Here is a 14,365-nt window from a genome sequence, read left to right on the forward strand (position 1 = left end):
CCATTGAATCCTGGAATTTTCTTTTTTTTTGGGAGATTTTAACTATTTATTAATTTTTAAATAAATATAAGATTATTGAGGTAATCTATTTCTCCTTGAGTGAACTTTGGAAGATCATATCTGTATAAGTAAGCCAAAGGAGTGCTGATGCAAAACACCAGAAACTGGTTGGTTTTTATAAAGGGTATTTATTTGGGGTAGGAGCTTACACATACCAGGTCATAAAGCATAAGTTACATCCCTCACCAAAGTCTATTTTCATGTGTTGGAGCAAGATGGCTGCCGATGTCTGCGAGGGTTCAGGCTTCCTGGGTTCCTCTGGGCTCAGCTCCTCTGTTTCCTCCAGAAGGTCAGCTGTAGTCTGTGAAGCTCTCTAGGCTTTGCCTCTCTCCAGAAGGTCAGCTGTAGACCATCAGATGAACGGCTCTGTCTCTTTCCCCGAGGCTCCAGCTTAAGACTTCAGTATCAAACTCCAACATCAAAACTCCAACATCAAAAACCCTCAACTCTGTCCTTTGCCATGCCTTTTATCTGTGAGTCCCCACCCACCAAGGGGCAGGGACTCAATGCCCTAATGACATGGCCCAATCAAAGCTCCAATCATAACTCAATCATGCCCAGGTACAAATCGGATTACAAACATGATCCAATATCTATTTTTGGAATTCATAACCATATCAAACTGCTAAAATATCGTTTACGAAATGTCTCCATTTCACCTAAATTGTCAAATTTTGGGGTATAGAGTTGATTATAATATCCCCTTATTATTATTATTTTTTTAGCTAAATGTTTAAATATATTTCTAAACAGAATGAGCCGACTCAGTCACAGTTTCTGCTAATCTCCACAGCAGAGCAGCTCACAAAGACACAAACGGCACTGATTTTTCCCCCATAATCAGGGGTGAAAAATACACAACTTATTTCTGAACCAAAACCACAATTTCACCAGTTTAAAATGTTTCCCTGCTACTATGGGCCTGCTAGACATTATGTAGTTTTTTTTTTTTTTCCTTAAAAAAAAAAAGAAATTGAAAAAATTTCCTAAGACACTAAATCATCAATCTGGAATGTAGATTCTGAGCACAAAGCAGCTCAGTTCACACTAAAAAATAAAGGACGAAGTCCCATCACTTGTCTCAGGAGGGCCTGAAAGGGGAGAAGAGATGCGGGGAACCCCTGCTTTGGTGTGGAGAGTCATTCCCCTTGATCCCGATGGAGACTGTGAGTCATCACAGCTGGTGCTTCTTTCTGGATAAACTCAGATGGAGGAAGTTTCACCCTCATGAGAGCAGGATTTGGTGTCATCCAGTTTGTGCAGGGCACATTCCCTCTTCTTTCCTGAGCTATTCAACCATCCGATTCCATCCTCCTGCACATCTGCGTAACAGGCATCCCCAGTCTCCCGCAGGTGGAGGTCCTGCCAGCTGCCTCAAGGAGGAAGTCCTGCAACAAGAACTTGGAACCAGATCCTCTTGTGGGAGGCCCATTCCCCCCCACAGGCCATGCACCCCACCTCCCTGTGTCCTGGGAAACTCCCCACGAAGCCGACCCTGGCTGTAATCATAGCCCCCCTTCCATACACGGTCCCCTCGGCACCTCGGGGGTCCTCCAAGTGCACGGAGGTGGAGGGCACGAGGCCCTGCGGGGGCTTGAGCTGATCTCGTGGGTGCGCCCGACACGTACACCTCACACCGCCACCCCTCAGTGGGTCGCCCCAGCCTCCCCCGGACGCGGAGGCGCTCGGACACGCTGCGCTGTGGGAATGTGTAGGGGAAGGGAGGGCTTCCCTTATTATTTTTACATCCCTGCAATGTCTGTAGTGATGTCCAATCTTTCATTCTTGATATGATAATTTGTGTTATTCTCTTCTTTTCCTTGGCAGTCTGGCTAGATGTTTGCTGATTGATTTGATTTTTTTTCCCCACAGAAGAAGCTTTGGGTTTCATTTATTTTCTCTATTACTTTTCTGTTCTTAATTTCATTAATTTCTGTTCATTACTCTCTGTATTAGTCAGCCAAAAGGGGTGCTGAAGCAGATTGTCAGAACTCTGCTTTTATAGAGCATATGTATTTATTGGGGTAGAAGCTCACAGTCACAAGGCCCCAAGGAGTCCAGCTTGAAGTACCGTAAGAGGTAAAGAGGTACTTTCTCAACAGAGACTGTTGGCACGTGTTGACCCAAGATGGCGGCAACGCCTGCGAGGGTTCAGCCTTCCTCTCCCTCTTACGGCTCTGTGGGTCCAGCTTCTTCCCATCTCAGCTGTGGGCTGGCATAAGGCTCATCTCTCTCCCTGGGGCTTATTTCTCTCCAGGCTCAGCAGCTCTGTTCTCTTCACAAGGTCAACTGTAGACTCTCAGGCTCGTTTCTCTTCCCCGGGACCACCACCATGTCTACTGAGCAGTCTCTTTTCCTCTGTGTTCTTCTTCTCTGTGTCTGCTTCTCTCTGTATGTCTACTTCCGGGTGAGAGTCTGTTTTATCAGCCCACCAAGGGGCTGGGGACTCAACCCTACATACCACAATACATCAAAGCCCTAGCCTCAACATGATTTAATCAAAGTCATCTCAGTGGAACCTAATACAATCAAAGGCTATCACACCCAGAGAAACAGATCCATTTACAAACATAATCAAATAACTTTTTTTAAATTCATAAATAATGTCAAATTGCTACATTCCCTTTCTTCGGTTCAAGTTTCCATTTTATCTCTACTATTGGCTTATTATTTACATCTCTTCAAATAATGTTTAGTGGTTGCCCCAGGTTTTACAATGAGCATCTTTAATTTGAAATTCTAACTGCAAACATAGTTAACTTTTGCATATGCATGCTGATACTATGCTGCTACTACTTTTTCATTTGCTGCTACTTTTCCACTGTCTGTGTTTTTAGACCAGGGCATGGCATGCTTTTTCTGTAAAAGTTCAGGTAGTAAATATTTTAGATTTTGTGGGCAATACAGTCTCTGTAGCAAATTCTCAACTCCACCATTGTAGCATAAAAGCAGCCATAGATAATACATGGATGACTTTGTATGACTGTGTTCCAATAAAATTTTATTTACAAAACAGGCAGCTGGATTTAGCTCACAGGCTGGGTATCGAATTTTGGGTTGATAATTATTTTTTCCTTTTAGCACTTTAAAGATGTCATTTCCACTCTCTTCTGGTTTGTTTAATTTCTTTTTTTTTTTTTAAAGATTTATTTTATTTTTATTTAATTTCCCCCCCTCCCCTGGTTGTCTGTTCTTGGTGTCTATTTGCTGCGTCTTGTTTCTTTGTCCGCTTCTGTTGTCGTCAGCGGCACAGGACGTGTGGGCGCCGCCATTCCTGGGCAGGCTGCTCTTTCTTTTCACGCTGGGCGGCTTTCCTCACAGGCGCACTCCTTGCGAGTGGGGCTCCCCCACGCGGAGACACCCTTGCGTGGCACGGCACTCCTTGCGCGCATCAGCGCTGCGCATGGCCAGCTCCACACGGGTCAAGGAGGCCCGGGGTTTGAACCGCGGACCTCCCATATGGTAGACGGACGCCCTAACCACTGGGCCAAAGTCCGTTTCCCTGGTTTGTTTAATTTCTGGCAAGAAGTCTGCTGTAATTCATATTTTTTGCTCTTTTGTATGTAATCTTTTTATTTTATCTTTAAGATATTTCTCTGTGCCCTTAATTTCCAGTAGTTTAAATATGATATGTCTAGGTGTTGTTCTTTTTTTTAAATATTTATTTTTTATTTATTTCTCTCCCCTTTCCACCCCACCCTCCCAGTCATCTGCTCTCTGTGTTCATTTGCTGTGTGTTCTTCTGTGACTGCTTCTATCCTTATCAACAGCACCGGGAATTTGTGTTTCTTTTTGTTGTGTCATCTTGTTGCATCAGCTCTCCATGTGTATGGCGCCATTCTTGGGCAGGCTGCACTTTCTCTTGCACTGGGTGGCTCTCCTTGTGGGGCACGCTCCTTGTGCGTGGGGCTCTCCTATGCAGGGGGTATCCCTGCGTGGCACAGCACTCCTTGCGCACATCAGCACTGCACATGGGCCAGCTCATCACACGGGTCAAGGAGGCCTGGGGTTTGAACCGCAGACCTCCTATGTGGTAAGCGGACACCCTATCCATTGGGCCAAGTCCACTTCCCTAGGTGTTGTTTTTGTTTCATTTATCTAGGTTGTTGTTTTTGAGTTTATTTGGTCTGTGGTTTGGTGTGTCATTCGTTTTGGAAAATACATACATTTTATATAATTTCAATTATTTTAAAAAGTGTTAATGTTAGTTTCATGGCTTAGAATTTGTTTTTTCTTGTTAAATGGTCTTTGTGTACTTGGGTAGAGTGTCCTATACATGTCAATTAGATAATAATTCAAATATTTTTTTCCACCTTGATCTTGTTCTCTTTCTCTTTTCCTTCTGGGATTTTGATTACACTTCTGTTAAGATGTTTGTTATTGTCCCAAAACTCTTGTATGCTTTTAAGAAAAACACTTTTTCCTCTTTGAGTTTTGAGTAATTTCTATTCATCAATCTGCAGGTTAATTGACTCTTCCCTCACTAGTGTCAAGTTTACTGATCAGTCCATCGAAGTCACTCCTTATCTTTGTTATTGTATTTTTTTATTGTTAGCACTCCTATTTGATTTTTTTTCATATAGTTTTCACTTTTATGGTGAAATTACCCATGTGCTTATTCATGGTGTCCTTTTCTACCAAAGTCTTTAATGTGTTAATCAGTTAAATTCTTGTGTGATAATTCTAACATGTGTATCATACCTGAGTCTGCTTCTTTTGACTCTTTTGTCTCTTGACAAAATTACTTCATAATTTTTCTTTTTCTTTTTTAAAGAAGCTTTAGAGTAAATAAAAGTTACATCAAAAATATGGGGGAAGTGGATGTAGCTTAAGCAGTTGAGCACTTGCTTCCCACAAAGGAGGTCCCGGTACCTCAAAAATAATTATATATATACATATATGGGATTCCCATATACCCTACCCCACCGCACTTTCCCTCATTAACATTTTTTCATGAATGTGGTACCTTTGTTACAATTGATGAGCACATATTGAAACACTGCTACTAACCATGGAATTTAGTTTACATTATAGTTTACACTTGGTACTGCACAATTTTATAGGTTTTGACAAAATGTATAATGGCTTGTATTCATCATTGCAATGTCATCCAGGACACTTCCAATGTCCCTAAAATGACCCATGTTGCACCTATTCTTTCCTCTCCCTCCCTCAGAACCTCTGATGGCTACTGCCTTTGTATCAATGATACAAGTTCTCCTATTGCTAGAATAATACTAAGTCTACTCAAGTCTACACTTGCCTTCTCCCTTATGTTTGTTCATTCCTCAGTCTTGAGGATTTGGGATGAGGACGCCCACTCTCACGAATTTTTATTGAAAGCCAGACATCTTGTGTAGGACAATAGAGACTGTCCCACTGAGGTCAGTAGTTTTTATGTCTGGAAAAGGAGCATGTCTTTGTTTCTGCTGTGCCTTTAGTATGGGGCTGAGTTAATCCATTTAGGGGTTTAGCTAGGTTAGGATTTGTTGTTGCTCTCATTACCCTCATTGTACAACCAGCTCAAGGCCCTCTTGGGTTAGCTGGTGTTTCAGCTGGGGGCTGCTTCGCTAGAAGGTTTTCCTCCATGTCTGCTCCACTCTCAGCTCGAAGTGTTTCCTTTGTGCTTTGTCACAGAAAGGGTCTCTCTGCACACCCTTGCCCCTCTCCCAGCAGTAGACTCTGTTGCTCATTTGCCTGGTAGTGGGGGCGGGGGTAGGAGTGTTCTCTGCTGTTCTGCTTATGCCTGAGGCTCAGCCGGGCACTGCGTGATCCTGTCCAGGCCTGAGCCCCAAGTTGTGCCCCTGTGTAAATGCAGGGCTATCTATGTATCTATTTCTGTTTCCTTCAGTCAGAGTCAATGGTTTTCACCAGTGCCCTAATGGTAGTAGGATTTATTGTCCTTCCCCCAGAAGTATAAGACTTTGTTCCATCGGGAGTTAGGGGAGAAGGAGCAGTGGGGCTCCGTGCCTTTCTGGAGGAGCCGCAGTAGCCCTCCCCCAGGCCTCTCCTGGGAGGGAGGCTGCCTCTGGATTCTCGTCCTGCCCCTTCCTGCAGGCACAAGACTGTGGGTGGAATGAACTTCTCCAGCGTCTGTGGCTCCAGAGGCTCCACGCCATCCCGCTAGCCCATACGCAGCCTTTCGGCAACATGTTAAACATTTCACCTGAATTTTTTTACCAGTCAGAACAAAGGCAAGTAAGTCCATGGGCAGGCAAGCTAGTGCTCCAGGCCTGTCTCTTCTTGCAGGCACGGCAGATTTCAGGTGGGTGATTGCCCTGCAACTTCAGCCCTCTGCCGGGTTAAAGGAAAGCTGCAAATTTTCACTTTTCCTGTTTTTTTTTTTTGTTGCTGCTGTTGTTACAGTCAGGGTGGGAGTGAAACTCTTTCCAGCTTTCTATATCCACGGCAGTCCAACTTCTTTTTTCTTTTCTTTTTTTACAATTACATGATCTTGTTTATATGAAAGACCTAGAAGCAAAATTCAGAGGCAGACGGTGGTCTTCCTCACAGATGTTCACATTGTTTTGATTTGTAAAAAATTAATATCGATGACTTTATAATCACCAAAAATGGGTCTTTCCACTTGGAGAGAATAAAAGAACTTGGGGTAAGTGCCTGAAACCGTGACTGGCACAAGGTACTCCCTGAAGCGTGGCTGCAGCTGAACTTTAAGACAACCAGAGGCCTTCCTGGGAGCCTGGAGCTCCTCGGAGACCCTGCTCTAGTCCACACGTCTAGACCACGCTGCGAGGAAAGACAACTCGGAGAAGCCTGTTCACCGCAGCCTCGAAACCCAGGTCTCAGTCCAGAGGAAACCCCTCCCACGCTCTGCTTCACTCCTTTCCCACGCGTTACCGTCCTTGGCTGCCAAAGGGGATTGTCCAACACGCACTTACAACTTTGAGGGCGCAGTTGGGAGGTGCAGGGGCACAGCGCACTTGTCCAAGTGGGTCAGTCGCGTTTCGCTGCAGCCCACAGGGACATGGAACCCGTGGGGAGGGGCTGCCTCAGCGCCGAGGCCCACGTCGCCAGGTGAGCCAGCTCAGCCCGCGCTTCAGGACCCCTGGGCTGGCCAGGAGCCTGGGAAGGACCAGCAGACCCCTGTGCAGGGAGATACCCTCTGTGTACACTCCTCTCCGACCAGGTCAGGGTGTACAGCGACAGCCCTCACGGCGGGTGATGCAGTGCGGGGCGCGTGCCTCCTCGCAGGCCGCTGGTTTGTCCACCTTGCCCGCGTGGACTCCGGCTGCCCAGTTCTTGGTGCAGGCCACGGAGGTGTGCAGGGCACGCCGGGGCGTGGCAGCCCTGGCTCCTGGCAGGACCCGCGCCGCGAGCCCCAGCCGCACACGAGTGGCGCCATCGGGGGCCAGAACAGGGGAGAACAGCCCAACTTCATTTAAAATAAAATTATTTTCCTGGGAGTGGATGTGGCGCAAGTGGTTGAGCACCTGCTTCCCATGTCCGAGGTCCTGGTTTGATCCCTGGTACCTCCTAAATTTTTTTTTCAATTAAAATTTCTGTAAAATATGTATCCTTTAAATAATAACTTAGCTATGAAGTAAAGGACAGTAAAGGTGACAGGAGAATTGACAAAAACTGTAAGGTGCTTGGTGAAGGTGTGATTGGGAGAAGCCTGGCTTGGGGAGAAGGCTCTGGACTCAGGGCACCATCTCAGGCTACCCCTGTTACCTTTTTAAAATTTTATTTTATTTTATTTTATTTATTTCTCTCCCCTTACCCCCCACCCTGGTTGTCTGTTTTCTGTGTCTATTTGCTGTGTCTTCTTTGTCCACTTCTGTTGTTGTCAGCGGCACGGGAATCTGTGTCTCTTTTTTGTTGCGTCATCTTATTGTATCAGCTCTCCGTGTGGGCAGCACCATTCCTGGGCAGGCTGCACTTTCTTTCGTGCTGGGTGGCTCTCCCTATGGGGCGCACTCCTTGCGCGTGGGGCTCCCCTAAGGAGGGGACACCCCTGCGTGGCAGGGCACTCTTTGTGCGCATCAGCACTGAGCATGGGCCAGCTGCACACGGGTCAGGGCGGCCCGGGGTTTGAACCGTGGACCTCCCATGTGGTAGACGGACGCCCTAACCACTGCGCCAAGTCAGCCGCCCCCCTGTTACCTTAACAGGAGACTTGACCTCTTTGAGCCTCAGTTCCCATTTCCCCGTCTCCATGATGGAGATTAAGTGTTTTGCATGCCCGATGATTACAAGAACCAATATCTAAAAAGTGCTTGGCGTGGGGCTTGGCCCAGGTTAAGCGTCAGGAAATGGAGGTAAACGGTCCGAAGACCATATTTGCAGTCACAAGACAGTGAGTCCCAGATGCTCAGGGATGAGAAAGCGTCGTTTCTTCTCTGCAGGGGTCCCACGTCTCCTGGACTCCAGCTGTTGTGACTTGTGTGCGCGCGTGTGCGGCTGACAGAATTCTCTGAAGTACTCTTTGCTACTACTCGCAGCCACTGGATGCAAAGGAAGATGCCTAGATGAGGGAACGTTTAAAGAGAGAGCGAAGGCCTCAGGAGGCTGCATATAGAAAGCACGCAGTGAACCCCGGCGAAACGAGAAGGAGGACATCCGCAGATGGGAGGGAGGGGCGGTGGCAGGGGAGGGGCCCGCAGCCCGAGGCCCACGTTTGCCAGCCACGTGACTCTGTGGTCTCGGGCAAGACCCTCCACTTTTTGTTTTTTAAAGATTTATTTTTTATTTCTCTCCCCTTCCCCAGTTGTCTGTTCTCTCTGTCCACTCGCTGTGTGTTTTTGTGTCCACTTGTATTCTTGTCAGCGACACCCAGAATCTGTGTTTCTTTTTGTTGCGTCATCTTGCTGCGTCAGCTCTCCGTGTGTGCGGCGCCGTTCCTGGGCAGGCTGCACTTTCTTTCGCGCTGGGCGGCTCTCCTTACGGGGCGCACTCCTTGCGCGTGGGGCTCCCCTATGCGGGGGACACCCCTGTGTGGCAGGGCACTCCTTGCGCGCATCAGCACTGAGCATGGGCCAGCTCCACAAGGGTCAAGGAGGCCCAGGGTTTGAACCGAGACCTGCCATGTGGTAGGTGGACACCCTATCCATTGGGCCAAATCTGCTCTGCCCCCTCTACTTCTTGAAGCTTCAGTTTCTCTTCAGCAACTTGGCAGAAATATTTGCTTCCCTCACTCACCTCATGCTATTGAAGTATGTCTGTGACCCTTAGAAAACTCCACAAACAGAGATGACATCAGTACTAAAAATGACCACCCAGACCCACGCTGAAAGGCTGAAGGAGACTTGAGAAGTGGACTTTGGGGCCCTCTCAATTATGGCTTCAGAAATAGTTAAAGTAGAGGCAGGAGGCAAGTGATCAATTCCTCTTGATGTTTCTTTCCCAAGGAGGCACCTGGAATTTTGCGGCTGCCTGACATGCTCCTTAACAAGTGGCCTCCAACGGGAAAAACGTCAGTGTTTGTCGAGGCCACGGTTTGTCTGGCTGATATATACAAATCGGTGAAAAAATATCTCCAGCCCGTTCTTTGGTGTTGGTTTGAAGCGAGTCGACGTAAACGCTCGTGGTAGCTGGAAGGAGATCCCTCCTCTAAATGTGTCCACAGATCTTTCTCGGACGCTCAGGCTGAGACCTCTGCGAGTTCCTCCAAAGGCTTCACCCATCACGACGGGGGAGTGAAAACTCAAGGGATGCTTTACTCATCTTATTGATTGCCACCCTTGACCCAATTCCACCCACATCCAACTGCGGCAGGAATTTTTACCTCAACTTTTTGTCTAGGAGAACCTCACTCATTCCACTACCACCCCCCTGCACCTGCGCAGCTGCCCTGGCCAGGGCCTCTCTTTAGGCAAAAGGGAGAACGGGTGGGGAAGGAAAGTGTCACTGTGGGAGCCTGAGAACTGCAGTGGTTAGGGGTGATGGCCTGTACTGCCTCGACTTGAATTCTGGCTCCATCACATACTAGCTCTGTGAGCTTGGGCAAGCTATGGAAACCTGTCCCTGCCTCAGTTTCCCTGTTTATAAATTTCAATGGTGGGAAACAGATGCGGCTCAACCAAGTGGGCTCCCATCTACCATATAGGAGGTCCAGGGTTTGATGTCCACGGCCTCCTGGTGAGGGCAAGTTGGCCTATGTGGCGAGCTGGCCCATGTGGGAATGTGGCCCCATGTAGGAGACCTGCCCTGCATGGGAATGCCGCCTTACATGGGAAAGCTGCCCGGCACAGGGGTGCCAGCCGATGTGGAGAACTGGCACAGCAAGATGATGCAACAGGAGACACAGAGGAGAGAAAATAAGGAGGCATAGCTGAACAGGGAGCTGAGGTGGCTCAAGAGAGTAACTGGCTCTCTCCTACTCCCGGAGGTCCCAGGATCGGTTCCCAGAGCCACCTAAAGAGATGCAAGCAGACACAGAAGAACACACAGCAAATGGACACAGAAAGCAGACAAAGGGGGCGGGCAGGGAAATAAATAAAAATAAACCTTAGGGAAAAAAGATTTGGTATGTCACTCAGGGATCTGCCAGGAAAAAAAAAAGAACCAGTAGAATATAATACACACAGACAACTTTATAACATAAAATAAAAACTGAAAAATATAAAGAGATTCATTTCAAAGAATGGGTGTACATGAAAATCCACAAGGCCCACGATTAGGAAGGGCTGGCTGGGAACTCCCCCCTAGGAGCTGAAGCTGCAGTCCCCACAGGGCGTTTCTCCTTCCTTGGGGCAACCTCGGGCTTGCTCTGAAGGCCTTCCACCTGAATGGGTGGGGCCCACCCAGCTTCTCAGTGGTCATTTCCTGACTGTCGATGTTAGCCACATCTACAAAATACCTTCACTGCAACACCCAGGTGAGTTTTGGCCGAATGATTCTTTAGCCTAACTAAGTTGGCACATAAAACTCGCCATCACAGATGACGTAGAATTGACGTGAAGACTAGTTGAGAAATTCTATGTCACATTTTTAGGATTGGGCTGGCTCGACAAATATTAGCTACTAATATTGTTGTGAGGATTAAATGAGGGAAAAAACGGTCACCAAGAGCCTGGAGTATAGCATTAGTTACTATTATGCCTTCCAAAACCCTCTCAGTGTGTGTCTGTTGAGTTCCTGCTGTATACCGAGCAGTGCTGGAGCCAGCATACGGCGGTGAGGGCATCGATCGGAGTAGACGGTAACAAGCCATCACAAACACACATGCACACGCGAGTATGAAGATAAACTAACTTCACAGGCTCAGAGTGGGGGACCCGATGGAGTCTCGGGGCCGGGGAGGAGCCCTTAAAAACGTGAGCTTGGAGCTGAGGCTAGACAGGTGGGTGAGGGTTTACTAGCGGACAGGGAGGGGACAGGGCTGGGGACAGGCATCTCAGGCGGAAGGTCCCCAGGGGTACGCGGGTGCTGCTGGCCCAGCCACGGTGTGCGTATCGAGGTGCGGGGGGGCTCTCCCAGGAAACGTGGGGGCAGTGTTGTTCCCGCATGTCCGCCTGGGCGCCACGCGGCACACCTCCTGGCACCCCCTCCTCCAGGCCGTCCCCCCACCCCATCCGCTGGGCTCTGGCCCCGCCCCGCCCCTCTCACCCGACAAGCAGAACAGTTTTCTGACTGGCTGCCTGCTCCTCCTCGCCCCGGCCCACCCGTCCTCTCTTCTCACGGCGGCGGAGTGGTGGTGGTGTTTCTCCAAACCGAAACGTAGCCGCGCACGCACAGGAAAGGCCACCCAACACCAACGATCCGCTGGAAGGCCTAACACCAAGGGGAACTCTGTGGAGCCACAACCCTCGAGCAGGTCACCCCCTTGCCCCCTCTCGAGGACCCCTCCCTCCGTCCTCCCCAAGGAGAACCGCTGTCTTCAGAGCTAACGCCGCTGCTGTGCTTCGCCTGGCTTCAACGTTTTTTTTTTTTTTTGTATTTGGCTTCATTTGCTTGATGGTTTTCTAAAAATGAGATGTTGTGTATGGTTATGGTTCTTTCCTCACCTTTGCTGCGTAATATTCCATTTATGAACTTGCTACCACTTGTCTGTCTGTTTGCTGTTGATGAGTATTGGGGTTTTCGTTTTTTGGCTACTTTGAACAACGCTCATGTGACCGTCCTTGTGCACATCAGCAACTGTGTTGGGCACAGGTTGATTTTGGGTGTCGTCGGGTGTGTGTGTGTCAGTTTTTACAGAGATTGCCCAACGGTTTCCCAAGGTAGTGGCCCTGTCCCCACTCCCACCCGCGTGGGTGGGTGCTCTGGCTGTGCTTGCTATTAGGTGAGATTGTGTGTGTGTGTGTGTGTTTAAATCTTTGTGCCTTTGTTTTGCCGTTTTCCTTGTGTGTGTTGAGTATCTTACTGTGCTTTTAGTTGGCATTTCCTTAATGGCTAATTAGGTTGAGGCTGTTTTCGTGGGCTTATTAGCCATTTGAGTATTTTTTTTGTGAAGCGCATGTTTAAATCTTTTGCCCATTTTTGTATTTGGTTGTTTGTGTTTTCTCCCTGATTTGTAGTAATTCCTTATTTAATCTGGATACACAAATGCAATTATCAAAGCAAAGCTGTTCCAAAGAGAAATTGAATTATGTTACCCCTTGAGGCTTATTCTTTCGAGGCCAGGATCTGTGCAGGGCGCTGCGTGGTCAGACCTCTCCACGGAGGCCACTCTCTTCTCCAGTTCCCCCTTCATTCACCCCGGAGGGCCTGGAATCCTCCACCCACTGGCCTGGAGTCTTACCAAAGGCAAAATGGCTTAGAGGCTCAGGGTGTGGACACTGAGCTGCCTGGACTTCACTGCTCCTGTGTAAGACGATGAGGACAATGATAACAACGACGTCTCCCTCCGGGGCTGCTGTGAGGAGCAGATGTGCTGATGTGCTGCTGGCATCCTAAGTACAGGACAATGGAACTATCATCGATTGAGGTACTGCTGTCAGGAATGTCACTCTTCCCCTGCAATGCTGAATCCCCTTGATAACTCCCAGGCACCCTGTGAATCTCACCCTCAAAGTCATGTCCTCAGGAAAGCCATCTATATCAGTTAGTGCAGGCTCAGTTCAGCTGCAGTAACAACCAGCCTTGAACTCTCAATGGCTTCAGGCAAGCAGCTATTTTCTCCCGCTCAGGCCACCTATCTGTTGGGGTTGGCTGTGTCTTTGCCCCAAAACCTAGTCCAATGTAGCAGCCATCATCTAGAGCACCACAGTCTCTGCAGCAGAGGACAAAGGAGGCTGTGATGGGCTGCACACTAGGAATCAGGAGACCTGTGTGGGCTTCCATCATTCCCATGGCCACAGAGCACAGGTGGTCTGGGAAGTTTAGTCTTGTCATGTGTTCAGGAGGGAAGAGGACTGGACTTTCAGTCCCTGCTATAGAAAGTTTTCTGTACCAGTCAGTCACTGAGGTGGTAGGCTCTGGGCCCTCCATTGTCATCTTTTTTTTTCCATTGTCATCTTTAGACGCTTTTTATTCTCCCACAACTTTTCACTGGGACCATTTTTCGGAGAGTACCCCTCACCCTGCTTCGACTATTAACAACATGCCGATCTTGTGTCCTCTACCTCCCACTTGCCCTCCCCAGCAATTATTTTAAGACTTCATATTATTTCATCCATAAATGCATGTAGCTCTCAAAGATAAGGACTTTTAAAACCTAGAATCATTATTGCACCTCAAAAATGAGCAATGTTTCCTTAATGTTATCTGCTATCCAGTTGGTGTTCAAATCCCCTCGATTGCCTCGTAAATATCTTTTCACAGTGCTTTGCTCAGATTAAGACCCAAACAAGGTTTGCATGTTGCGTCCGGTTGATTTGTCTTAAGTCACTGAGAGTCTTTAGTGAGTCTCTGTCTTCTTTTTAATTTTCTCACTGTTTTTCCAATGAAAATCAAGCCGTTTGTCCTGCAGTATTTCCGTAGTCTGGATTTTGCTGATTACCTCCCCCAAGGTGGACTTTGACTTGCTCCTCTGTCCCCGTGCTTCCTGCAAACCAGCAGGTAGAGCGCAGTTAGCTCTCCAAGCATGACGAGATTCCAGGTGTGACTCCGGGTATTTTGGCAAGCGTGCTCAGGGCTGTTCTGAACACTTCCCTCACACCTGGAGGCACAGGGCGAGTACCTGACGCCCACTTGTTGTTTTTTTGTGTAACGTTAAGATTGATCAGTAGCGTCAGGTGCAGTCATCCTGACCCATCTGTGACCGAGCCCCCAGGAATCTCTTGTGCGATGCTTCTGCAGACAATGATGACTGTTGCTTAGATTTTCCACCTAAGAGAAAAGATAGAGAAATATAAAATCAAAGAGATTAAGTAAAAACTCTGTAATAGTACATTTGAAATGG

The 14,365-nt window shown here is 48.0% G+C and overlaps 1 pseudogene; it reads right to left on the bottom strand.

Moving 5' to 3' along the window:
- Positions 1-1,141: 1,141 nt before the first annotated feature.
- Positions 1,142-14,365, bottom strand: part of LOC101437270 (serine/arginine-rich splicing factor 9 pseudogene) — a 69,290-nt pseudogene continuing 56,066 nt past the window's right edge.

Source organism: Dasypus novemcinctus, chromosome 24, assembly GCF_030445035.2.
Source record: "Dasypus novemcinctus isolate mDasNov1 chromosome 24, mDasNov1.1.hap2, whole genome shotgun sequence".
In the NCBI taxonomy this organism is placed as follows: domain Eukaryota; kingdom Metazoa; phylum Chordata; class Mammalia; order Cingulata; family Dasypodidae; genus Dasypus; species Dasypus novemcinctus.